This window comes from Mustela nigripes, chromosome 4 (assembly GCF_022355385.1).
Source record: "Mustela nigripes isolate SB6536 chromosome 4, MUSNIG.SB6536, whole genome shotgun sequence".
Lineage (NCBI taxonomy): Eukaryota > Metazoa > Chordata > Mammalia > Carnivora > Mustelidae > Mustela > Mustela nigripes.
The window spans coordinates 33,490,577-33,518,167 of record NC_081560.1 but is presented as its reverse complement, the minus strand read 5'-3'; the positions used below and the strand labels follow the sequence as shown (position 1 = coordinate 33,518,167).

The 27,591-nt window shown below is 34.0% G+C and overlaps 1 protein-coding gene across 3 annotated transcripts in view; it reads right to left on the bottom strand.

The window, feature by feature from the left end:
- The window catches only part of TFEC (transcription factor EC), a 122,599-nt gene that overhangs the window by 53,202 nt on the left and 41,806 nt on the right, over positions 1 to 27,591 (bottom strand). The window contains exon 1 of one of the 3 annotated variants that reach the window (XM_059396531.1): positions 9,076 to 9,200. The exons of the other annotated variants lie outside the window; for them this stretch is intronic. The gene's annotated coding sequence lies outside the window, so the exon portion shown is untranslated. Of the gene's footprint in view, positions 1 to 9,075; positions 9,201 to 27,591 lie in introns of those variants that run through there. 3 annotated transcript variants of the gene reach the window in all.

The window sequence follows — 27,591 nt, the reverse complement described above, 5'->3', positions numbered from 1 at the left end:
AACATATTAGGATATTCAACCAACATAAACCAGACCATATAAAAATGTGCTTATAGCAGATAAAAACCTCAATGTGTTCTTCCCCTAAAAATCCAATATTGTCAGGTGAGAATAAATTGTTCTTCCCATCCTTATCGTGTTGTCTTGTCCAAACCTGGGAGCTCATTTCAAAGTAAATTTCCAAAAGGAACACAAGCGTAGATATATAAGGTGGCTTGCTTTCAGAAAGCAGCTCAAGTAATAATGTCAACCAGATTCTCTTGCATCTGACCAAGGGTTTTGTTTGGTATTTTATTTTGATTTTTTTCTTTCTCTTATACATTCTTCTTCTTAGAAGAACTACTATTAGTGGCAAGGTCAACTTGGCCCTTACCACAAGTCACTAATGACTGAACTGGTATCCTGATATCTGAGAAGTCATTTGCTGTCACATATCTATCATCAACCCTTCAGAAGAGTTACAGAGTATGATGCCTTATTAAGACTTGGCCAAGTTAGGGTAGAGTTTCAATCCTATTGAACTCTATATGTGCATAGGGAAAAATGTGATTGTTTTGTAGCCTATAAATATATTGCTAACTCTAGCAAGCGACAAGACATCTCACTCCAGAAAGTCAAATGCTGCAATGTGTCACTTTCAAATTTCTCCCTCTGGTCCAAGGAAAATAGGTACAGATTTCAAATAAAGTTATTTAAAGTGATTCTGGTATACAGACACCCACGTCCTCCAGAGTTAAATCTCTCAGACTGTCTCCAGTCAATCTGACCACTTCAACCTGACAGGCAAGCCAGTCAAATAAGCAGTCACAGTGGGCCAAAAATCTGTCAGAATCGTTTGCTTCACTGGTGATTACTTTTTGACTGACTTGAGCAGTCAAGTAATCAAAACAGTCAAACCAGGTTTCCCATGTATACATAGTCTTAGCCCTTCCTGTATTAGTAGTAGGTAGGCCTTGTTTATATATTTTAAAGGAATTTTATTAGGTTACACTGTTTAAGAGAAACAAGACAAAAATGTTGTGAGCAACTAGTTAGACAATTAGGGTTCTCTTCAGAGTTGGTCCTCAGCTTCAGTGCTGGGGAGAAAAGGCTCATTGGGCCTGCCAGAGAGCTACAGAAGGGGACAAGGGAAAGGCAGCCAAGAGAAAAGCACCATGGAAGCAGGAAGGACCCATATGCCCAGCTCCTAATATTTTTTGGTTAGAGGACTGAGACCTGTGTCCTGACAAAGACTGGGTTAGTTTTACTTTTGGAAACAAAATAAATTAAAACACTTAGAAAGAAACCAATGTAGGGTTAGTCACATAGATGTCACTGTTGACTGGTTTTCCATTTTAGTTTGACTAGCCATTCTTGTCAAAAGAAGGATAAGCTTTAAGAATCTCCTTAATTAATTTTAAAGTGGAGGTGAAGGCAATTTAATTTCTCAGCTTGCACGACAACTTAAAATTACAGTCTGATGTTTCAAAAGCACTGTTAGAGAAGCAGTTGGAATTACAGGTTTTGGAATCAGCCTACCTGGCTTCAAACCTGGACTCCTCACTGACAAGCTGTGTGCCTTTGGGCCACTCAATTTCTTCCCAGTATGTAAATACCCTTATCTTAAAATGGGCACAATAATATTACTCGATTCCCATAATAGTTCTGATTACCAAATGGCAATAGGAAGAAAACACTTTCAATAGGATAGAGTAAGGAACACTTGCCATGGAGAGGCATCCAACCAGAGGAACAAGGTCCAGCTCAAGTTCACCAAAACTATGAGAGCATCTTATTCAAATAAATTATTTCTAAAGAATACTGGACTTCTTTTATACCAGCATCTTAAGCTTTTTAAACCTTGTCCCAATTAATAGTTATATTATTTAATATCTTTATAATTTCTAGCAACAATAAGCATATGGCTAAGGTCTCTAGGTCCTCATTCTATGCTGGCATTAAGCAAGGTGCTTCACCACTACTTTCTCATTTATAACCTTGAAACCTAATGAGGTATTTCAGGTTTCCACATAAAGAAACTTAGTCTCAATCAAATTACATGACCTGTCTGGGATCAAACAACTGGTTATGACAGAGCTGGTTTTGAAACCTAACCATCTCTAAAACCTATGCTCATTCAAATAGGTCATAAGTGACCTATAGTGTAACAACTATCTAATTACTAACAACATATTTCTGGTTCTTCCAGCAAAGAAAAGTAGTTGATACTGAAGATTTGGGACTTCCTAAAGAGAAACATTTGTCTATTGGGCCTCTGAAAGTAGTGCAAGTAAACACTGACTTATCCAGAGCTCATGTTCTTTCCCTTTTCTATACTGCCACTTTGGGTTTCAGAACAATAAAACAAAATGTCTGGAATACAAAATTCATATATTCCAGAGAACTTAGAGCTGGGCAGCATTTCAAAGACTGGTTGAGTTATCAAACACAAAATAAAATGTCTTATTAATTGAAAATGGCTGGAATGTCAATTAATAAGCTGAAAACTGAGCAACAGTTGTAACATCAAGACCATTTCATGCTGTTTTCTTGGGTGATTTTTCTGTCATTGATAGAAGGAGTAATCTCAGATGATAATGTGCACAAAAGTCTTTAGACTCTGAAGGAGCATGAATGAATGATACTTCTGGGAAGAGCCCAGGCTTCTAGCTAAAACTCAACATAGGAGGGTGCAATCCAACATACAGGATTAATATCTCAGGAGACTTGCCCGAGGTCAGTTCATCTCTCTGTGATGCCTTATCCTCTAGATGGAAATAAAAACAGTGAACTCTCTTAAATGTGCCCTACGGTCTGATTAAAGATTGAAAAGGTCTCTAAAAATCCACAGCACTCCCAGGGAAAAATGCTAAATATCATTATAATTATTACACCAAATGCCATAATTTGGTCTCCTCAGATTCCCTTTTTATGTAGATTCCATCACACTCTGACTTTTGACTTTTTGCCTCTCTGACCAAATCTCCAATGACAAAGCAAAGGGAAATGTTGAGGCAATTAGTGGGAAATGGAAGCAATTAATTCCCTTTTTTAGTGGAGACCTGGCCTCTGTGAACCAGTTTAACCAAAAATAATCAATGACCTTTCTCTGACCAAACTGAAGGAAATCTACTTGATATTTGTCACTGGTTATCCATCTACTGCTTCAACATTAATGAGTCTTTTCACTTTGCCCCTTTCTTTTATGAAATAGAGCCATCTATTCTGGTCCCTTGTTACCTCTGTAACTGCTATTTTTGCAAATCTAATACCGTCAAAGACCTCGTTATCCATGTGTAAGCCTGGAAACCATTTTTAGCATAGCATGGTTTCTGATTTCCCCCAACCTTTCTCCCTTGAACTGTTTCCCCTTCTCTGCAATAAAGGTGGGATTTTGTTCAAAATGAATGAAATAGAACAACAAAGAAAGTTTAAATCTAAAAGTGACAAAAAAAAAAAAAGATTATATAATTTGCTTGTGTCTAAGCACCTAGCAGATCTAGAACCAAGTCGCTGCCCCATCGCTTACTCATTGATTACCTTGGCAAAGTTACCTATCTTCTAAAAAATCTCATTTTTTTGCTTCTGAACAATGGAGATAAGAGCATTTGCCTCAAGGGTATTTTCAGGTTCAAATGAGGTGATATATGCAAAGCCTTTTGCACCGGATAAGAGCCTGATCAGTGTTAACTTTTATCAACTGGAGAAGAGAAGAGTCCAGGTATATAGCTGCTTTTGATATTCATGAAAACTCTTCTAAGATGACTGCTACTCAAGTAGGAGTAGTTAACAGTCACTGTTTCCTTTTTATCCCAAAGTAGAGAACTTACTATTTTAGCTTATGCATTTATTTTATAAATTCTTTCCTTCTAGCATATTCTGGAATACTTTGCTTACTATTTTGTTGTTGTTGTTTATTTTTGTCTTGAAAGAAATACATCGTAAGCAAATGATCAGAAGTTTTGTCATACATTTCACTGGGTGTCCTCAGTAAGGTTGAATATAAATGAATTTAGATACTACTTAGTACAACCAGTATTTCATGTTGAAACAAACACAAATGTGAGTGAATTGGCACTACCTCCCCAGAAAATATGGAAAAACGGAAATGACTTATGAAGAAAGACAAATTAAAAGTTACCTCCCAAATTATCCAGAGTTGCTTCATGCTCTAGTTCATTTTGCTCTGAGAGCTCTGTCCTAAGTTTGGGTCCTCTGAGCCTGTATTTAAGAAAGGATATTGAGGGGGGGAAAGGGGCCAGAAATACAAGATAGTAGTCCATGGTTATGTTTTATGCTCTTAATATCTGTCAGAAATGTGAGATCAAAGATCCCATAGGGAGAAGAAGAGAGGTCCTCCCTTTGGCTCCGACCTAGATTTCCAATCTTAGAATTCCCACATCCAATCTAAGTTTGAAATCCCAGGAGTGAATCCAGAGCTACTCTTCAGGCACAGGAGACCTAAACTTTACTACCACCAGACCCCTTGTCCTTCACATTCAGTCCCAGCCCTAGCCCTTCACTCTCCACATCAGATATTAGAATACTCAGAAAACCTACCCCCTCCACACACACACTTATTCAAAGTCACATGGCAAGTTAGAAGCAAATGCTGAACTCTAACTTCCCATTTCAGTGTGATCTACCAACACTAAACCAGGCAACCACAAAGAAATCACTGAGTCACTTGCAAATATTTGCCTGGCCCACTGGTTTGGGAGCTAATCCATGTTCAATTTCAGTGGTTATTTCTATAGTGGAAAATGACACAGTCAACCACCTTTGATTTTCTTATGAAGTAGGTTCTGTCATATTTTTAGCAAAGCACTTGCCTTCTGTTCTTGCCAGAGGTGCAACGACTTTGCAAAGTATTATGCAGAGGCACATACTTGTCCTTTTTCTCTTAAAGCAGATACAGGGGCACTATATAAACAAAATCTAAAACTAATGGCTCTAGTCTTTCATCCCCCCAAACTGTGTTCCAAATGGCCAGAGATATCCAGCTAAAACACAATCAGATCAAGCTACTCCTCTTGTTAAAATCCTAAAACCCTTAAAAGCATAGTTATGGTCTGCCCCCATCTTAACTCTCCAGCCCTACTTTATGTTATTCCCCACAATGATCGCAAGCTCTAATCAAAGACCCCTGGATGTGCCATGCTTTTCACAACTCTGCACATGCTAGTCTTTTTGTCTGATGCCTTTTTCCTATCCTTTGCCTGCCTAAAGAATAGCTAATTATTTTTCAAGGGTTCTTTGAACCCTTCCCAAACCCCCAGACTCATAGGGAATTGATATATACTTTTAAAACTTGTCAGTGCGATTAATTGTTGAAATGCCTCAAACACTCATTGGCAGGTACCCTATCTTAGGCATCTTTAGCATCCTTAAAAACTAGTGTTGCACCTGGTACAATCCTCTACTTATATACCTTCAACTTAACCACAGATATTAACTAAGTTATCACTGAAGACAAAATTATACATTTTCTACCTTCTCCAGAAGACAGTGTCATCAGTCATCTCACTGGGCAGACTCACCCACTGGTTTGTTCCTACTATAAGAGTGGATACACTCTAAGAGTGGATATTCTCAGAGTTTTCCAAACACTATAACCCTACATGACCACAACATGTCAAAAGTCTAATAAGGAAAAAAAATGGTTGTTTCCAATAAAAATAACAATAGATGTTTTATAATTTGAGAGCAGAGAGAAAGTAAAGAAGGTTGAATATACTTATGGGAAAAAGTCTTGAAGTGTAGATCTAATTCTGATGGAAAGAGCAAATCATCCATCATGTGAAAAGAGCCTTGCATATGTGAAGGATAAACATAAGCTATAGAAGCGAGAAAGCAAATTGTCTAAATGGAGAGAAACATTTGCAAGTATGACCAAAGGATTAATGCCCTTTTGGCCCAAGAGTAATTAAGAAGAAGCCTAAAAGTTTACCAGAACTTAAAGTCTGATGGTAAAAAATGCTGCTGACAAAATTTCTATTGCAGACCTCGGGTTGTTCAATAGGTTCAGATCCTTTTGAGTCTGTACAAGATCAAAGGGAGTAGAGATTATAAACATCTTAGCTGCTGAGATACTCCTTGCAGACACCAGCTGAGATCATTGCCTGTCTGTAACAGATTTTCAAAGTAGTAGGTACTGGTCTAGATTTTGGTGGGAGTAGGGAAAGATGGTGGATAGAATGGGTTTTTGGCAAAGGGAAGTTAAAAGGACAGAGCAAAATATTTGATTGAAGAGAGAGAGCGACCCCTAGCTCAAATTCTTATTTGGATGGAAATACATCTCAGCAAGCTGAATATCTTTCAGAACTTAATTTGTTCATGTGCATATGAACTTCTGTATTGGAAACATGTTCATAAAATAAGAAATAAAAAAAGGGAATAAAAGGGAGGGATAGTAGGATTTTCTGGCCCAGTAGAAAAACCCAGAAAATGAATCACATTGTGTGTTAGTATGTAGGTGAAGGAGAAGTCTTTCAGAAAAGGTAAGAAATTAATGTGGATACTCTTCCATGGTAACTCCTGGGAATGAACATCAGGGAACATAAGAATCCTTATTAAAACTCAATCTCTACTTCCTAGATTTATTTCCTTCTTGCTTTTTTTTTTTTAGTCCTATTTTATGAAATCTCACTTAGTCTTCAAACCTGAAGAGAGAAAAAGAAAAACAGCAACCTAATGCATCTTTTAGATCATTAGGTCCAACCTTCCATTGTGTCTTGAGAGCAATTACAACATCAGTAACAAGGGCTTTCTCTCCTTGACCAATCTGTTCTTTAAACTGGTTACCTACGGAAACTCTACAACCTACCTTACAATTTCACTTTTCAATAATACAGATTCCCCCAATTTTTCTGACATTTAACTTAAACTACCTGTAATACATTTTCATACCATTCTTCTTCTTCTTTTTTTTTTTTTTTTTTTTTTTTTTTTTTTTTGCTGATGAGTAAGCGGCCAGACTTCCCATGCTCCAATGAATACACTTTAATAGAATCATAGAATTATGTATTCACTAAGCTCTCACAGGCAAAGTGATGTCTGCCAAATCTTTGATATGTCTCCAAACACCTGCACCCCAGCCCACAGACTCCTTAATGGGCTGGTAATCCACACCTCTATAAAATAAGTAGTATACAGTAGTTTCTTGCTACTCATTTTTTCTATAAGACTGTTGTTAAGCTCTCCCCTCATAGCTTGTGTTTTTGAAGACACTTGTGGTTCTTCACGCTTTCCTCACACATCTTCAGCTCTATGCTTCACAGACTCTTCCTACTGATCTTAGTAAACACAATCAGTAAACCTGAGCAGGAACTATATGCTACATTTTACTTTTGTTCTGTTTACCAAATAGCATAAAATTTGCAGTCTGCTATTAGTAAACTTCACCTCTTTAGATCTGGTATCTCTCTGGTGCTTAATCCAGTATTTCTTACTAAAAGAGTTACATTTATCTCTGTAAGAATCTGGCATGTCTAACTGACTTCAGATAATTTGATTTGTACATCGATTTCCAATGAGTTGAATGATTGCATTTCCACATGTATAATTATGATTATTATTATACCAATATCTATCATTATCCCCTTTGAATCGTATTTCATTAGTTTATTTGAAATGATTGTGTAAGAATATTACATTTCTTTCAGTTTTTCCTTTCCTATTTCTTCTTTTTGACTATTCAAACCACTGTTTTCAACTTCCACTGTGTTAATTACTACAGTTTGTGAAAATTTCACTTATGCTAGATATTTACATCATGTTTTAATGTCTATAATTATTTTGGTTGTTTAGAACTTATTACAAACCCTGTGCCATAGTCATTAAAATTCAGCTGACGCTTAAGAAACGTTTTTCAGCTCGTTTCATTTTTAACACGAGCTCCAAGTTTCAGTTCAACAAAATATACTCATGCATTTAACTGTTCTACTGCTTTGTAATGAAACTGAAAATTTAAAAAATAATATTAATAATCAAAACCATAAAAATAAACATGGAAATTACATATATTCCATTTGTTTTAATAGCAAAAAAAGATCTTGTATTCTCAAAATGGAGATCACAAATTTGGCCTCTTCAAGGTAGTTTCCACCAAAAAAGTGAAAGATTTAGTATTCATTCAAAAATGACTTGAAAATATAAAGCTACACTTAGATTCATCTAGAAGAGAAGTAAAGCAGAATGGTCTGAATAATTTTGATAAGAAATCCCCATTCTGTTTCACTTTGCTTTGTTGACACAGTCTCTGAATAGGAAGAGGTTATTTTAGTGTCAATGTTAAATGAAGTTTCCTGTAAATAAGTTACTAATTAAGCTACTTGGGATGAATGAAAGATTACTTCAGGTTTATTTTTTTTCTCAAAATGTCTATTTTCAATGAAACATTTAGGGCAATATTGAAAATATGGGATTATAATTCACAGGAACAAATATGTAAGAAATAGATGTGTACATTTATGTATAAACAGATACATGATCTTCAGGTCCCTACCACAACTCTACTAATTATAACAATTGAAAACTTTACTACAAAAAATTGTTGCTTTGAAATATTTGACCTCTCCTATACAAACTTTTCAGATCCAAATCTTCATTTAAAAAACCAGAATAAGTTTTAATCCTGGAAAAATAACATACACTAAAGTACTATGTGGTGTTACTTCAGCTATGAACAGAACTCATGTTTTCTTACTGTCAAAAGCCAATAAAATATATATTGCTAAAATGTAAACAGAAATTAACATTTACTCATAAAATAACATATAAGATGCAATAAAATGTTAAATCAGTACAACTTAGTAAGTATATAAGAATATTAAACTGGAAGAAGAAATTGCTTTGGTTATCATGAACTAAAACAGTGATTTCTAATCTTGATTAAAAATAAGACATTAATAAAGTTTCAGATATATTTTACCTAGATTATAGCAAATCACAGCTCATGATACCTAATGATCACACAAGATGAAACCATAAGTATAAACAAGGCACACATATCAAAGTAAAATAAGTATTGACTAGACTTGTCTTCACGGTTTGTTTTAAAGTACAGAAAATTAACCTGCCAGTTTAGTTACCTACCAGCAGTGATTGGATTCTATCAGTGTTATCACCTCTACAAACAGCACCAAATTATCATCCCTCTTCCCATAACATAAGCAGCATGCCAAAAGAGACAACCAGAGTAAATGATCTGATCATGAATAATGAAGAGTTAGGGCTGGTTGGAATCCACTTAGTTGAGGAAAGAGAAAAGAGAAGTGGCTCATTAGGGCATTTCCTGAAACTTGGTTGGAATTTCAGTTAAGGAAGAAGAAATGACACAGCAGTTTCAAGTAGGGGGGGACTTCCTTTCTTTATCTGAAATATGCTACCAATTTGAGAAACAGCACTCCAAAAAAACTACTCTACAGTAGTGTGGTCACAGTAAAAACTCTCCATGAGCCCATTATTGCCCCGTAATTAACATTTCTTCCTAGCCTATACACGAGCAGCACATGGCTGTTATCAAAATGGACTAAGATCCCACATCTATTGCAACATGTTAAGTTTCACAGTTAACAGTTCTTCAACAAACTGCCCTGTCCTAATTTTCAGGTTTTAAGAATTGCAGTTTTGTTTAGAGCACTAATAGATTTTGAGTTTTTGCTTAAGGCCATCAAATTTCCCATATTTCATATAATCACATTTACCTTAAATATGATTTTGCACACAAAGTGACTCCAGGTTAATTTTCATCTTGTCCAAGAATATTTTATTTTCCTATGTTGGTGGAAGATATATAATCCAGCTTATAAGATTCCTAGTAATTTTTTTTTCATATTCCAGTGTGATCTGTATTTTTAAGGAAGATGAGCACTGGTTACTTACTGCCTTTACAAATGAAATTTTCAAAAGGTTTCTTTTTATGTATTAGTTATCTGCATGAACTTAAAAATCTAAAGATGCAACTTTGTTCCCACACTATAATTTGTACTGAGAAAATCTACACTTATTCTATAAACTTATACCATTTGCTTACTTTATCTAAATCTATATTTTAAAACAATATATGAAGTAAAGCATTCCCACTAATTACTGAAGTTTAATGCAAAGGTTACATTCAGATTTCTCTTGTCTTTTTGCTTTGAAAATTCATGCAATTAAATTGACATTTGTGTTTTTCAAGGAGTAGAAGTTATGTGAAAATATCTCAGCACTTTATATCTTGCTTGAAGAACCGTAAAATTATTAGGAAAAAGTTCTCTTCTCAGTAGCAAAATTTGGAGTCATCTTACGTTTTCCAATGATGTTATCATACATTTAAATCTCCGAGGCAATAGGAAGGAGTAAGTATTTAATTTAGAATAAAACTCACTTAGATTCATATTATAAATAAAAAAATAAGATGGATAAGAGACATTGTTAAGAAAGAGAAACACTTAGGGCTTTAATTCATATGAGAAACTAGTTCAGATTGAATCACAGTTTAAAATACATTTTTGTGATTCAGAGGGTAAGGTTTGAAGCTGTATTACTATATGAGCATACATTTTGGTTTTGAAAAGTTGTAAATGCACACATGACTATATACGCCTGAAGAAACTGTTTATCTCTTTAAGAGGTCCAACAGAGGAGTTACATTAAAAAATATATATTTTTACCTATAGTTTCTATACTTTATGTAATAAACATGTACGTTTTTGGATTAAAATATAATGTTAATGTAAAAAATTAGGTTATACATCAAAACATTTAGGGATAGCATACTACTTGTGTGATACTATATTATGAAGAACAACACATGGGGTGCCTGGGTTCCTCAGTGGTTAAGCTTCCAACTCTTGATTACGGCTCAGATCATGATCTCAGGGTGGAGCAATTAAGTATGGAGCCCCTCCTAGAGCTCCGCAGCTGTGCTCAGAGCAGAGCCTGCCAGTCCCTTTCCCTGTTGCTTCCCCCGCCCCCAGCGCTCATTCTCTCTCTAACTAAATGAATAAATAAAATCCTTAAAAAAAAAAAAAATCCATGTTTGGTGTCCACCCCTGGTTACTGATACAGTGAGCCAAGCATCTTTTCAAATTCATAATAAGTCCCTTTCACAGGCCTTCATGTTAATGAGGTAACTGGGTGGGCCCCTAAATAGCTTCAGGTGGGGGCTGGTTGCCACAGGAAAGAACCCTGTGATTAAAGGGTTATCTTTCTAAGTCACAGATTCCATCATTTTCTTTTCCTTACTTACAACCCTCAGAAACTTCCTATTGCTTGAACTTGGAATCCAAATTCTCTAAAATAGCTTACAAAAGTCTTCACAACCCAGTCTGAGTCTGGACTTCAAGCTTTATTAGAAACATCCTCCTATCCTTCTGCTTAGACTGTCTTGCTGCAAGATCTCCTTTTTTCAAAGTATAGATCATATCTGACCTTCTGTTTATGGTATTCTTTTGAAAGACAGTGAAAGAAAGAAAGTGTACTTGTGTGTATGTGTGAACATATGGAACTTTACACATTTTTCTATGATGTTATGTCAATATATTTTAATACCAAATATATTTATAAATTCTATATAATATCCTTCAAAATTCTAGTTACTTCCTATGGGTATTTTTATTATTTACTAAGGATAATAAATGAAAAACGGGCAAAATATTTTTAAACTAAAAAATAGGGAGAAAGTACTTGAAAAACAAGATACTAAACACATTATAAAACTACACTAACTAAAACAGTTTACTTCTAGTATATAATAGAAAACTCAAATCTGCATTTCTAGAAATTTAGTACATATTGAAGGTTGTATGTTACATTAGTAGGAAATTGATACATTCCACAACAAATACCCTAAGGATAAGTGACAATTTGTTGAGAAAAAAAGGGAAGAGAAATAGAAAGAGAGAGACTCATACCTCTATTACACCAAAAATCTAATTTTAAAACCTTAAATATTTAAACACAAAAATTTCAAAACATCACTTAGAAAAATGAGTGATTATTTTATAACTTACAGAGTAATACATCAACAAAAGACTCTCCAACATATTTGATTACATAAATATTAAAATCTCTCTAAGAAAAGAAGCATTCTTTTATAATTTGACCAAGCAAATACTGGGAAACTGGGTTTTTTTGTCTGTAGCTAGAAAATATATACTAGGTGGTTAATTGTCACCACTACATTATAAATGTTTAATTATTTTCTTTTTTTGTTTTCTTACCTGAAAATGTGTTTATTGCTGGATTGGATTATAACTCTTTCTTCTTTTATTAGTAGTGATTCTAACTTAGTTTTATGACACTGAAAATTATGTAAACTACATATCTCTAACTTAACCTAGGCAGGGAGTAAAGAATATAGAATAATTAAGCCCTCAAAATCTATCAATCACTGTTTTCAGGCTGCCTCCCAGGAAAATCAGTTCCTAGACACATCCTGCCCAACTTACACGCAAGCAAAGTGGATTCTGTCACAATGAGGGCAGCCCTCTGACAAAACTGCCATTGCAGGCTGTTGGGAGACAAGCTGTCATTCACTGAAACAGTAAGAGGTATGAGGAAGTATAGATAGAACACCAGTAGTCTCTGCTCCAAGTTATTTAGAGCTAGTGCTATCACACACTAGACAGTCTGTATTAAATACTAAGCTTTCATGTTCTTTACATTAACCTTCCCATCAAAACTAAACCCACATTTGCTCATTTATTCATTTGTTAATAAGTTTCTATTGGATGCTTACCATTTATCGGGCACTAGGATACAAAGAGAAACATGGTTCTCACCCTCAAGGAGATTAAAATCTAATAGAATTTGAAAGATAAATCACCCATGGTTAAAAATAGTTAAAAGACAGATAAACAGTAATTTAATGGGGTAAGATCTAAAATAACAAACAAAAATAATATAAGGAATGAAAAGATTGTTTTCTTTTGTCTGATTTTTGTAGGAAAATAAGATATTGAAATAAGAAATATGATGAAAGTGGAGGATGGTGGGTTTCTAAAGTCAAACATACTCGGGGGTATTAAGGTAATCAATAGTATATCGTGCTTAAGTTAAATAATGTTAGCATTAAAAATATTAACAGATCATGGGAAAAATTCACTGCTTGCCAAATGGCAGTTAATACTTTTGGAAAGGGACTCAAGAGAGTAGCTCTACAGATCGGTAAAAAGCAGAATAGAAGGGAGCATATTAGCCTTTCAAAAAGGAAAAACAACACATCTGTTGTTAATTCAGATTTCTTTTATAGAAGTCTTGAAGATAAAAGGTAAAAACCTTTTTAATAGAAATTGATTTTATAATTATACACCTGCAATACTGAGGATATTTACGCTCATAAATATAGCTCTTTTCTTACCAACAAGTAGCTTCGTTAAAAACAATCACTACTTCACAGAAGACTTCCAATTTGATAAACACTGAAGAAACCTAGTTTCTCTCTTAAAAATAAATCAAATAAATCAAAAGAAATGATATATTTCTCCTAAGAAGTTTGGAAAGAATGTCCAAGATCAATATTATGATAGAAAACAAACAAAATCAGTTGTGAGTAGGCAGAACTGAAATTTATGTCACCCATAAATAGGAATCATGCTTTTGGAGAGATTAATAATATAATTCAGTCACTTGGCAAATAATTAGCATTGATTATTTAAAATTCTGACTTCATTATCAGTTTGGGAAAATGTAAGTTAGAAAGTTAGTATCCCATGTCTTTATGTCATAACTCCAAGTTTTGCCTGAATAGTGCTTAAACAAACACCAAAAGATCTTGAATTCTGATACTTGAGAACTACAGACCATTTAACAGACAAGAGTTAATCCCACTAAAATATGAACATCAAAATTTATCTAGACTTCTACTATTTTATTAGCATACAAGCAAGTATAATATTTGTAAACTTTCAAAACTTTCAAATTGCACTTAAGTTTTATCCTATCAGAGTTATTATGTCCTTAACCAGAAGGAACCAGTTACAAGGGCTGTGAAACAGCAGTAAAATATGCATATCATTATACAATTGCAGCAGTAGTTATTTTTTACTTTTATAAAATACTTTCCATCTACTCAGTGAACTTCAGAAACATTAACTCATCAATCCAACTGTATTAGCAGAAGTGCATGGACTTAATCATTGTTCCATGATAAATGGGTAAATTCTAACAAGAGAATCAAATGACATTTCCAAGTTTTTCTGTCCCCAACAACTCAGTTCTGAAGAACAAGAAGTCTCTGGAAACCTTTAAGGCAGTAATATAATTTAATTCTTCTATGATGCCAAAGGCTTTGAGATTTCCCTAGAGTTGATATTTGATCTTGATCTTGATCTTGGCATACACTAGGGTATTAAACAAGAACCAGCCCTTCTGAAAAGTATGTAGTAGTCAACATTTGTCTTTAACATGAAATCTCTATGTCCTTTTCCCTTTTGCCAGATAGGTACCATGATTCCTTATCATCTGCCAATTATTCTGCTATCTAAAACTATTTTTAGAAGACTCTCTAATTCATTATCCACTTTATTCACTAAGAAATAAATGGCTGATAAGACTTAAAATACTCTCCCTCCCAAAAACATTTGCATTTGGAACACAATGAATCCTTAAGGTAAAGAGGAAAGATATATTTAAATTTGTGAAAGAATTATTACATACGAAATTCCAGAAATCAAAAATATTCCATGGGGGCTGCCATCTAATTTGAGCACTGTTATGCTCAGACTAGACAATGTATTATCCATAAAATAAATAAAAGCATAAAGCTTCTTCCTTTATAATGTTAGGATATTTCAAGTAAGACACCATGCCCCATGACTGACATTGCAGCTCACTAGAGATTGGAAAAATGACAAGTTCTCTACAGTCTTCCAAAATCATACAGTTGCTCTGTATCAGCCAGGGAAGGATAGGATATGTTGTTGAAACAAACAACTCCAGAAAACCCAGAGTGTTAAAAACAAAATGCTCTTTCATACTCTACATGTCCAGTGTGGAATAGGGAAGAACTCTATGCCATAGTTGCTAAAGGACCCAGCATTATGGAAACCCCAAGTCCATATATGCTTTCAATACCACCGAGGCAGGGAAACAAGATGTGGAGAACCATATATACACATTTTTTAAGTTTCTGCAGGAAGTGACTAATTTCTGTTTATCATTCATTGCTGAAGCTATCAAGGGCCATGCCTAGTTCAAAGGAAATTAACCTGCAATCCTCCTATGTGTTGATGAGAGAGAACAGGGATATTTGTTATTAGGGCCAGTGACTATAACATTCTCTTAATAGCTTTTAATATATCTTTTCCCAGGGAATTACTCCTCAGTGAAGGTGTGTTTTTCCTTAATGTCACCTAAGAATTTCAGTCCACCAAGTAAGAAGCTGTGAACTTTATTCTGAGTCATTTCACTATAAGTACAAATAAGAGGAGAGACTCAGTACAGAAGAGGAGGGGAAACAGACAGATAGATGAGAATGATAATTTTGATCATCATGATTTGGAGAGGTAAGAACTAAAATAAAAACAAACTCTGTGTATAAGCATATGTGTGTTTGTCAGTATTATGATGTTCGTTCTCTATGCCAAAACACCTTCCAGGATCTATCTACATGGGGGAAACTGTCATCTTTCAGAGACATTTCACAAATATATATTTTGTTACAAGCAAAGATAAAGTTTTCCTGAAGAAACTATAATAGTTGCAACAATACACTTATGTTTAAAGGAAGAAAACCTGGAAAAGATAATAAGAGCAGAGATTTGGAAGAAGAAAATGTAGAAATATTTTTCCGTTTTTCTGTTTTGAGGTTGTTTTTTTTTTTCCATTCCTTTAGAGGTTTTAAAAATGCCCATGCATGCTAAAGAATATTCAATGCACATCCCTTGTTTTAATTTTTAATTTTTCATTGATATTTTCATCTATTATAAAACCATATTCTGACAAAGTAAAATAAGAAGAAATGGAAGAAGGGAGCGGTCTAGATATGAACTGAACAAAAAGAGTAGAATAAAGTAAGGTGTAAATGATCTGTTAAAGATAATTCCTACTCTTGGTGACCACAAAGGTCAATGGTATCTAAATTCACTTTGGTCAGTAGGTGCTTCATGGTATGGGAATAAAACAAAGAAAAATGAGGCTTGCAGGATTTTAATAAGGATGTCAACAAATCCCAAGGAAAATGATTACATTGGCAGGAAGAGTGTTGTTGTTGTTGTTGTTTTAACGGAATCTTGGTATCTTAGGAAGTAGCCAGCATGATTTATTCTTATTTCCTGATTTAAAAAATAAAATATAATTACATGTATATCATATGGGTTCAGAAGAAAGATGCCAAAATAAATATTCAAAACAGCATTTAAAATAACTTTTCCCTTAAATTTCTACAAGGACATATAAATTAGAAATTATAAATGGAAAGACTGCTATTTTAATATTGATTTTATTTTACAATTGCATTTCAAGCATTTCATTTTTATTTATTTTCTCACACCGGATTAAAAATTGATTATAATATAATACTAAAATTGTACAGTGTTGTGGTGGTCAGCTTTGAGTGCCTGGATCAAGGACACTGAACCCAGCAAGTACAAACATGGAATCACACATCCACAACATCTAGCCACTAATATGACGATCAGTGAAAACCATCCTACACATTCCAAACTACCTTCCCAACTGCACCCTTGCCATTTGGAACCCATGCAATATGATTTAACCCAGATTTGCAATACCCCATGTTTGTGAGAATATTAGGCCAAATGGTTAAAAAATTAACTTTGGATCATTCACTTTTATTTTGACAGAGAGAGAGATTAGATATACTGCTATGGTTTAGGAAATTTAGAATCGAATATGTTACTATGTAGAGGCTTCCTTCAAAGGAAGGTTAATACTTAATTTCCCAAGATACTTAGTTCCTATAGCTTGAGTATCTATCTCTTGTGAAATTTAAACAAGAAGGACCTGTTAAATCTGGTAACTGAAATATTTCTCAAACTGTAAATTACTGGGTGTGTCTAAACACATCAGTTGCACTGGATGTGAGCTCTGAATTGCCTTATCTTTCCATAGAACATTTCTATGGGTTACATTCCCCATATGATAATGTTTCTTTTTGTTTTTTTGATAATCTAATGAGGAAAAAGGAGGAGAATATAAAAAGAAAAAAAGAAATGAAAATGTAATGAACTTTTAAAATGCTAGTGAAAGTGGCAGACTATCATAAAATACAAGCCAAATACTCTTCAAATATCAGTTCTACATTCAGGTAATTTGGGTATATGGGCCAAGTGCCGGGACTTGCACTAGGTGGTGGTGTTTGTGTGTATTGTAGAAAACGTGATTTTTTTTTTTTAAAGGTAACACACTTCAGATATTAAAAAGTTAGGAGACTGTAAAATTCAAAGCTTTGAGAAGTTCCTATGTTAAGTAAGAGAAAAAGAGTTGGTAAGTGTCAGTAACCATGTTGGTATATCTGAAATGTGTGACAAGTAATAGTGTACTCAGAAGTAATTCTTTTCTCCTGTGTGTAGATCTTGCTAATCATTAGAAAACTGTACTTCATTGTCTGGTTTCAGTTCAAAGCAGGAAAAGCTGCGCTTCTAAAAACACAGGGATTTCACAGGTTTTGTGTCCTCTGCCATGCTCCCCTGTTTTGGATAGCAGCTCTGAAACAAAGAGAACACACACACACACACACACACAAGTAAAATGGCTGTTGGTGACTCTCACTTCTAAAAGATAGATTCATGATCAGACATTTCACAAAACAAGAGGCAAGTGATGTATCTCTCGCACAATATGCAGACCTACAACTGTTCATCTTCAGCTGGCAATCTGATAGGAAGCTATAAACCAGGTATTAGAGACACACAATAGGGTGACTAGAAGGAACAATAGTGAAAGTGGTGCCTAGTAACCTTAATTTTAAAGAAAAGAAAAAACAGGTAAAAGTATCAGGCACAATAGTTAGGTTTTAGATGTCTATATTATCAATTCATAGAGTATAGGAAGCAAAGTGAAAATGACATTTTAGCACAATGAGATAAATGCGATCCTACAGGTACCACTGACAGTCGGTACAATAGCATTCTTTTCTAGAATAGAACCACAAATGAACATGCTTGGTTACAAAAAAATATACATAATACATCCTAAGCACTAGAAGTATGGCACTGCATATGAAGAAGGAACAACTAAATGGGTTACATGAGCTCAGGGAAACATTCACAATGTAGACGACCTGATAAAAAGAAGTGCTATGAGATGATACCACCTGATATCAAAAGTAAATTTGGAGTTCTTTAACTAATATTATTTAATTCTGAATATTAGGAGTTGTTAAAAATTTTTCCTGCTTTATTGAAGAGTGATGAAATAATTTAACTATGTGTATTTAAAATGTATAACATAATGATTTTATATACTTACATAGTGAAATAATTACCACGACCAAGATCATTAACACACCCATCAACTCCCAGTCAATTCTTTTTTTATAGTGAAAACACTTACGACATACTCTGAGCAAATCAGGTATACAAAACTGTATTATTAACTATAGTCTAACTGAAAGCAGAACTTCATAATTAAATGGACAATGCTAAGTTCATTATTAATTTGCTAAAAGTTCATCTGTATAGGAGTATAAAACCTAACTAGGGATATAATGGCTTTTTGTTCAAAGTAATTAGCACAAACTGATTTGGAAGTTAGAGCTAAATATTAAAAAAAAAACAACAACAACAAAAAACAAAAACACCATCCATTCCTGAATCCAGCAGAATTCAGGACATATTCAGAAGTCAGGCAGGGATGATGGGAGAAAAAAGTAAGAATAAGCCAATATCTAGGTCAATATGACTCTCTTCCCTCTAAATTTTGTTAATAACTCTTCATTAATTCAATGAAGAAAAGGCTGAATAAACTTTGAAACTATAAACTTGAATAACTTATTTGGACTCCTTTTAAAGATAATGGTTATATTTTCCAGAAATCTAAAATAAACTTCCCTTACATTGAAAGAGAGGGCCATAATGTGTGGGAGAACTGATCACAAATATATGTACATTTGTTGCTAAAACTTGAATCTCTTTACTTGTTAACTCAAACTGCCTTGACTTCTCATGTTTATGCAAAACAGATTTTTTTGGAGAAAAAAAGAAAGGTACTGTAACATCAGAGGAAATCATCAAAGAACTAGTGGCAACATCTTAAGGCTTTTATCAAAGTAGTGAGGGAATGCATTAAAGCAACAATATCTGAAGCTTACATGTGATGGGACTACTAAATTTAATAGTGTATCTTATGAACATATGTGTATATAAAGATTTTTCTGTAAGAATACCCCATTCTGAAAGACTTTTTTTTCCTGAGTAATAGAACATTATTCTCTCAAGACAATTCAGGAAAAAAAATCTACCAATAGTTTATTAATAATAGATGCCTCACACTCTACAAACAGAGGACCAAAGTTTTTGAAAAACTATATGCATTGTAAGTTAAGGTTATACAAAGGGGAATAAGCTTATGAATGGAAAAGTCATTTAAAAAATCCCTCATAGAAGCCTGAGGAGAAAATGGTAGGCTAAAACATGAATTGTTAAAACTGAGTCACAGTACAGGAGGATTTTAAAAAATAGGCATTTCTCATCTAGCAAATCTGGCCAAGCAAGCTATGATCAAATTTGAGATATCTATTTACATTTATAAAAATGTGTTAAGAATAAAACATTTCTTATTTTCAAAGAAAAGATATTAAAAACAACATAGTTTTACCTGCAAGTAATAGTTAAGTAGAAAAAGGAAAGGAAGCCCATACAAAAATGCACATCTAAGTATTTGAGACTGTGACCATTTGAGATGCTGCTACAGAGAAAAGTCATGGGAGGTCACCAGTGGGTTTACTCATACACTGACAAATCAAAGGTCAACTTCTCATGCATATTTGGTCTACTTTGGGGTCATGAAAAATAAACCAAACACTCTTTGATTACTGAAGGAGAATGTATAGGTAGGATTGCTAATGCTGTTAAGGAACTCTTCTGCCTGCTATATGGGGTCTTCCCATGAACATGAACTACAAAGCCACTACCATCCAATTTCTGGGACTCTCAGTTGCTACATAATGCATAATTATTTGCTCAACAATAAAAAGGTAATCTACAATCTCTAAAATTCGATCATTTAAATTTCTGGCAGAATTAGCACCTAAGTCTTCCAATAGGAAAAATGTAAAATTTTTCTCAGAAGTTGAGAAATTGACCCTCTGAATATTAAACATAGTAGTGAGTTGACCTAAAGAAGACAAGAGTGGGATTTATTTAACAGTCTAAATTTTTTTATGCATATTCTCTATCATGGCTAGAGCAATGGGCTACCCCATAGGCCAATAATGTGTTATCCCTTCTTACCTGATATTTTAAGGTATTTGTACAAAATCTATTTAATGAGAATAAGCATTTTTTCTTAATTAGTACTAATATTATGCCTCTTTATACTCAAAACAAGAGATTTATTACATGTCTAAATATAAAATTAAATTGTTTGGAATTAAATTGTTTGGAATATTCTTTCCTTTCATGGGTCACTGAGAATAGATGTAACTAACCTATACTTGTTTAGTTACAAAATCTTATCAGAATGGTAAGTTTATTTTCTTTGGGCTACCATATCAACAAAATGTTCTTCAATTTATTTAGTTCTGGTGTTTTCCTCAGTTTTTGAGCAACAACCATTTGGGAAGCATATTTAAGGTTAGACAATAAAGGGAATCCTGGTAAACAGTCAGATGCTGAGTATCATTCTCTCCTATAGCATTTTGACTGCATACACCTGCTGGCTTCAGGCATCTGAGAGCTGACTGGTCTCAGGCTTGGAGGCATAATCTGTAGTTCCGCTCTGAACCTGCCTATGTAAGGTGCAAAATACCCAACTGGGACAGGCCAGCATCCGTCAAGGGCTTCTCCTTTTCAAATTATTTTCCACTGAGCAGCAGTGTCTACTTCAGTGGAAAGGAAGCCAAATTTGATTTTACCAATTATGCAAGGAATTGCATGGAGGAAACCTGAGCAAATTAGCACCCTATAGCCCACGTATCCCAGTGTTGTTGTGCTGCCTAAAAACTGGCACCGTGTGATACTGTAAAGTCAGCTGGATCATAATTTAACACAGGTATAAAGGAAAGGAAAAGTTGGGCTTCTAGTAATTTATGCGAAAAATATCTCTTTCTTATTTCATGAGCTCAAAGAGAATAGAAATTTTTTTCAGCTTAATCACCACTGAACCCCACCACAAAACTTAGTGCCCAACATATAATTAGCGCTTAATAGCTCTCTAATGAATAAATGAAATTGACAACCATATGGATGATATTCCCTGTACATTAAGTGCGACTAAAATCATCCTGTCTCATTCCAGAAAGATGTAAGTAAAAAAAAAAAAAAAAAAAAAAAAAAGGCAAAAGATCTGGGGGAAAAAAAAAAAAAAAAAATCTCACAGCGATTTATATTTTTGAAGTTGTAAAAAAACTATTCCCATATGTATAGACCATAACACCTGCAAGGGAGATGAGCTATTATGCAATCTTTTGAATTTATGTCTTGAAACCTTCTTACAGAAAAGACCACTTCATTACAATAAAAACAAGAGCAAACACTTACAAAGTGTTATTAATATCTCTGTAATTATACTGAAAACTATACAAATATGGAAAAATTAAACAATCCTATGAGGAGGTACTGATAATTCCCATATTATAGATGAGAAAATTGAGGTGTAGAGTTCAAGTAAGACACAAAGTCATATTGGAGGTAAAATTCAAGCTCAGGAAGTCTGGCTCCAGTTGAATTTTTTTTTTAAGTTTATTTATATATTTTAGTAATCTCTATACCCAATGACCCCCAAGTTAAGAGTTATGTGTTCTTCCAACTGCGCCAGCCAGGTACGACTCAAGTTGAATTCTTAATGCCATAAAACATGATTTCTAGGGATGAGATTCTCAAGTTAAACTCACAGAATAGTCCAAAAGGAATTGCCTCTTCTACAGAACCCAAGCAAATAGTATTATTGTGTGTGAATACACATCTCACAACAGTTATGCTTGTGATGCCTCATATTCAGATGCATGTGTATGTATATTCATCCACATTAGGACATTCAGGAGGAGGAGGAAGAGGAACAGAAAAAGGAACAGCATTAATAATACTCAAAATAGCTGCAAACATTTATTGAATGTTGACTTCACACTGAGGTCAGCATTTTTCATGTATTATTGGTTTAACTCTTCCAAAAATTTTTGAGGGGTGTTACTTTTTATCATCTCCTTAATCCATATTGTCAAACTAAGGACTAGTTAAATTAACTTTGTGGCATGTCAGGTGCTCTTTGGAACCTCATGGAAAAGATTTGTGCTGTGAGAAGAGAGGAGCAAAGGGCTACGTCCTGAGGGACTGTCCTGAGGATGGGGTTGCTAGAGAAATTAGCAGGGTGGTTTGCAGCATGTTAACTTTGATATGCCTATTAGATAGCAAAATGCAAACGTACAGGAGAGCACAAATAGGGAGGAGATTGGTCAAGATGGGTGGTGCGCACGGTGGGAAGATTGGTCAAGGTGGTGGTCAGAAGTCCATTCTGAGTGAAAGAAAGGAAGCCAGGGAGTGTGGACAGACTTAGGAAGTGGGAAATGGGAACTGTGGAGTTGAGAGTTTTGGGAAGTTCTCTTCTGATAGCTCCCATTTCCTAGGTGAAGAATGTAAGAGCAGGGAGAGGTATTTAAGGTTGGTGAGAAAGGAGAGATTTCAAAGACAGAATGCATTTGGACATGTAACTGATTTTCTGGGCAATAGTAAAAACCAATTTGAAATTCATAGTTATTAAAGTGAAACCAAATAGCCAGTTTGTTTTGGGTTTTCTCCCCTATACTTTGTGTGGGCATGTACAGAGTATAGTTGAATTTAAATAGGATTGAGATTTTGGTAGACAAGAAAGGTGAAGAAAGAGGTGGACAAAAAATTTAAATGTGAACAAAGGCATTTTGACATTTCCTGTGGCAGTAATTTTAGTACTGGGCACCTGAGTGGCTCAGTGGGTTAAAGCCTCTGTCTTCGGCTCAGGTCATGATCCCAGGGTCCTGGGATGGAGCCCCACATCAAGCTCTCTGCCCTTCAGGGAGACTGCTTCCTCCTCTCTCTCTTTCTCTCTGCCTGCCTCTTCTGCCTACTTGTGCTCTCTGTCAAATAAATAAATAAAATCTTTTAAAAAAATAATGTTAGTACTGAGGACAATAACAAAAAAAGCTAACCTGATAGTGTACACTATGTGCCAAAAAGGAACTTTTCTAAGCACATTATATAATTTATTTTTTATTCATAATAATCTTATGTGGCATGTATAACTGTTATCATTTCCATTTTATAGGTTAGCAAACTGAAGCCGAAAGATTTAGTAAATTATTGAAGGTTATAGCTAGTAAATGTTAAAGGGAGGGTTTAAGCCTTTTATTCCAGGCAGTCTGGCTGCATATAACAGTAATTCTATACTGCCATGAAGAATCGTGGAAACTATTGAATAAGGAGAGAATTACTTACGATCATGAAAGATAAAGGTAATGAAATGGTGGAAAGATCAATGAGTTGCAGGTCCCAATGGAGTAAAAAAGAATTAATGCTGCAGTTGTGGTTCTTCAATGATATGAAATAAAAAATAAGATGTGTTAGTTCGTGATGAAATTCCCAGAATTAAAAATCATGAAAGATGTGCCTATATCTGGAATGATGGGGTCTAGAATATAATCATGTAAAATGATGGATAACATAATAGAGGAATAAAGATCAATAGGAGGAAAAAAGATCAAGGAATTAAAAGACCAAAGTATTAAAGATATTATCTAAGAGGTATTGAAATGACTGAGACAAAACCAGTTTTAGAGAGTATGACCCAGATCCAGAGAAAGACACAGATCCAGATCAGAGAATGAATGAAGAGGATCAATACTGATGATGATAGATGAATGGGGCCGTCCGATTTAGCAAATAAAAATACGGGATACCTAGATACATTGAAATTTCAGATAAAAATGATTTTTTTTTTTTTAGTAAAAGTATATCCCAACTATTGTGTGGGTCATAAAAACAACAACAACAACAACAAAATATTATTCTTCTGACACTCAGAGATAGCTGGGCATCATCTGTTTTCTCTGGCAAGCCTACTAATGGAGTCAGCATCTGAATTCAGATTTGTCCTACTCACAGATTAAGTTCCTAAACTTGATATATCTTTATCATCAGTATAATTTAAGGAAACTAATAAACAAGTTTTACCAAGTCAGAATTATACTCCTAGTCTGCTAAATTAGAATAAATTTCATTCTATGATTTTACATTACATTCATATGACTATATAAAGGTTTATGGCATTTTATAAAAGCAAAAGTATTTTAAAAGCACAAACTGCAATCTAAAATTTTTATCACTAGTTATATGTGTAATTAGATATCAATGGGCAGACTCCCTGATCATCTATGTTGTTAATTCAGTTTAGCGAATAAGTCCAATTATGATGACAGGAAAATAGCTATGCATTATCACAAATCATCTTTCATCTCTGACATAAATGGGAAAAGATCCCTCTCAGTAATTCCATAGTTATATTTAAAACAAATTTAGCATTGTGTTTGAAGTTGTGCTTTTAAAAGCAATAGGCCCCGTAGTTTGGAATCAATGCTATAGTAATGTCTGTCATTTAAATATGGCTTTTTTTCTTTTTCCATTGCTATTTCATCCTATTTCATCTTTAATTTAAACCCTTTTTGAATTATGTAGGCAAAATCAAAAAAGATAGAAATATATGTGTATAAGAAAGAATAGAAAGCTAAATAATTCCAAAAGAATTAAACATATAAATATTTTATAGTATTTGTTTTATAGTGATTTCATAGTCTATTTGGACTTTGTACTGTTTTCATGTTATGGGCTTTCCCTACAAATTATATAAGCAACATAAGAAATATATGTAATTATATACTGTAAAAAGATTTATAATAAACATTTTATAAAATTAAAATGTAAAACTTTTAAAGAGATCTTATACATAAAATGTCGATTTTTCAAAGTAATATATATACATCATCCCAATGATTTCACAATTCTGTGATGAATGTATTATGGCTGTAGTAATCTGTTTTGCAAATAAGAAAATCAAGAATAAACAAAAGTTTAAAATCTGACTGACAAACTAATCAATTGCAGGTTTCATTCAAGGACCAGATATTCCTATTATGTTTCTATGATCTTTTCACTATGATAACCTACATTTCTAGGTGCTTCTATTTGGTACATACTGTGCCATATTCTTTCTGTTTTCATTGATATTATAATTAGCAGTTTTTAAAGATAACTATTATCTTTATCATAACTATTGCTATATATTGTTAAACCTCACTAAAACAGTAGCAAAATATTGTTAAGAAAGCACAAACTCAATGTTACTACAGCTGACAAAGACTAACAGAGACTGGACTTACCCTCCTAATTGAAGCAACTAAAAAATGACCAAAAAAACTTGAAAAAACAACTTTCAAGAAACTGGACATGAGTCAGTAAGAGAATGATCCCTGAGAGACAGGAGACATTCAAGAAAAAAATAAGCTCAATGATTTCCCTAGTTTACTGCCATGAGAGCTTCCAGCCCCTGATACAGAGAAAGTCAACCCAAGCAGAAGCTGGCAGATTCTGTGAGTGGGGAAAGCAGAAATGAGAATATCGGGAGACTAAGGTGCCTACAGTTCTCAAGGCAGTATACTGGGAAGAAAAGAGCTCCACAGAGAAAGAACTCCAGATATCTGCAGGTATCCCTCTCAAAGTACTCATCTACACACTAAACTGTGCATTTATGTGAGAAAAATAACCCAAACCAAAAAAGGACCACATGAAATGATTAGAGCAGCAGACATTCTGAAAAGCATGATTCATAGGTATTGGGTAGAGAACTCATAAGGATCTTGCCTCAGTTATCAGGGTACTTAACCCTAGATTAGACTAGTGCTGCTCTACTCTTATCTAAACAACAACATCAACATTAACAACAACAACAACAACCCTTAAAAACATGACACAAAATTTTCAAATTCATTCCAAGTTACTAAATTGTGTCCTAGAACAAAGCTCAAAAACATTAAGAATACAAAAATATTCAGCATCCAATAAGGTAAAATTTACAATGTCTGGGATCTGTAAAAAAGAAAAAAAAAATCATCGAAGATGCAAAGAAATAGAAAACACAACCCAAAGTGAGGAGAAAAATCAATCAAGAAATATTGCTCTTGGAGCACCTTGGTGGCTCAGTTGGTTAAGCATCTGTCTTAAGCTCAGATCATCTGGGATCTAGCCCCACACTGGGTTCCCTGCTTAGTGAGGAGTCTGCTTCTCCCTCTCCCTCTGCCTTTCCCTGTGCCTGTGTTCTCCTGCTCTCTCTCTGTCAAATAAATAAATAAAATCCTTAAGAAAAAGAAAAAAAGAAAAATCAAACTTTAAAAATAAGCGGAAAATGCCATTAAAACATTATGATAACTGTGCTGTATATTTGAGAAAATTTGGAGAGTTACATAAAGCTATATAAAAAACTCAAACAAACTTCCAGAGATGAAAACAACAATCTGTGAGATGCAAGTATGCTACATTGGGATAACAACAGATTAGACACTGTTGAGAAAAAAAGTTTAGGAAACTCAAAGTCATAACAAAATAAACAATTCAAAAAGAAATACAGAGTAAACAAGAATAACAACAATTAAAATGAACACAGTGTCAGTTAGCTGTGGGATAACTTCAAGTAACCTAAAATGAGTGCAACTGTAATCCCCAGAGTTAGGAAGAGAGAGAGAACGGAAAAAAATATTGGGAGAAATAATGCCCCCAAACTTTTCAAATATGATAAAAACTATAAACCCATACATCCAAGAAGCTCAATTAACCCCAAGCCCTAAACATCATAGCATATATTACTAAATTGTTCAAAGCCAGTGATAAAGACAAAATCTTAAAAGCAGCCAGAGGCAGGGGAAAAACATGTTATGTACAGAGGAACAAAGGTAAAGATGACAGTAAGTTTCTGTCACTGAAGTCAGTGAAAGAACATCACTAAGATACTAAAAGATAAAAATGATAAACCCAGATTTCTAAACTCAACAAAAATATCTTTTGAAAATGAAGGTAAAGTACTTTTCTAGATATACAAAATCTGAAAGATTCATTACCAGAAAATCCATACTATAAGTGTCAAAGGAAGAAAGGGACTATAAATAGTAATTTATGGGCAAATATACAAGAATTTTTTTCTATTTAAATTTCTCTAAAAGATAATTGACTCTTTAAACAAAAATTATAACAATGGCAATGTGAGGTTTATAATATCTGTAAAAGCAAAATTAATAAAAAATAGCACAAGAGGGGGAGAGGAGAAATGGAAGTCTACAATTGTGGTGTTCTAATAGTACACATTGAGGTATAGTATCAACTAAGGGTAACCTGTGTTAAGTCAAAGATATAAACTATAAGCCCTAAAGTAACAATTGAAATAATTAAACAGAATTATAATGAATAAGCCATCAAAGTACATAAAACT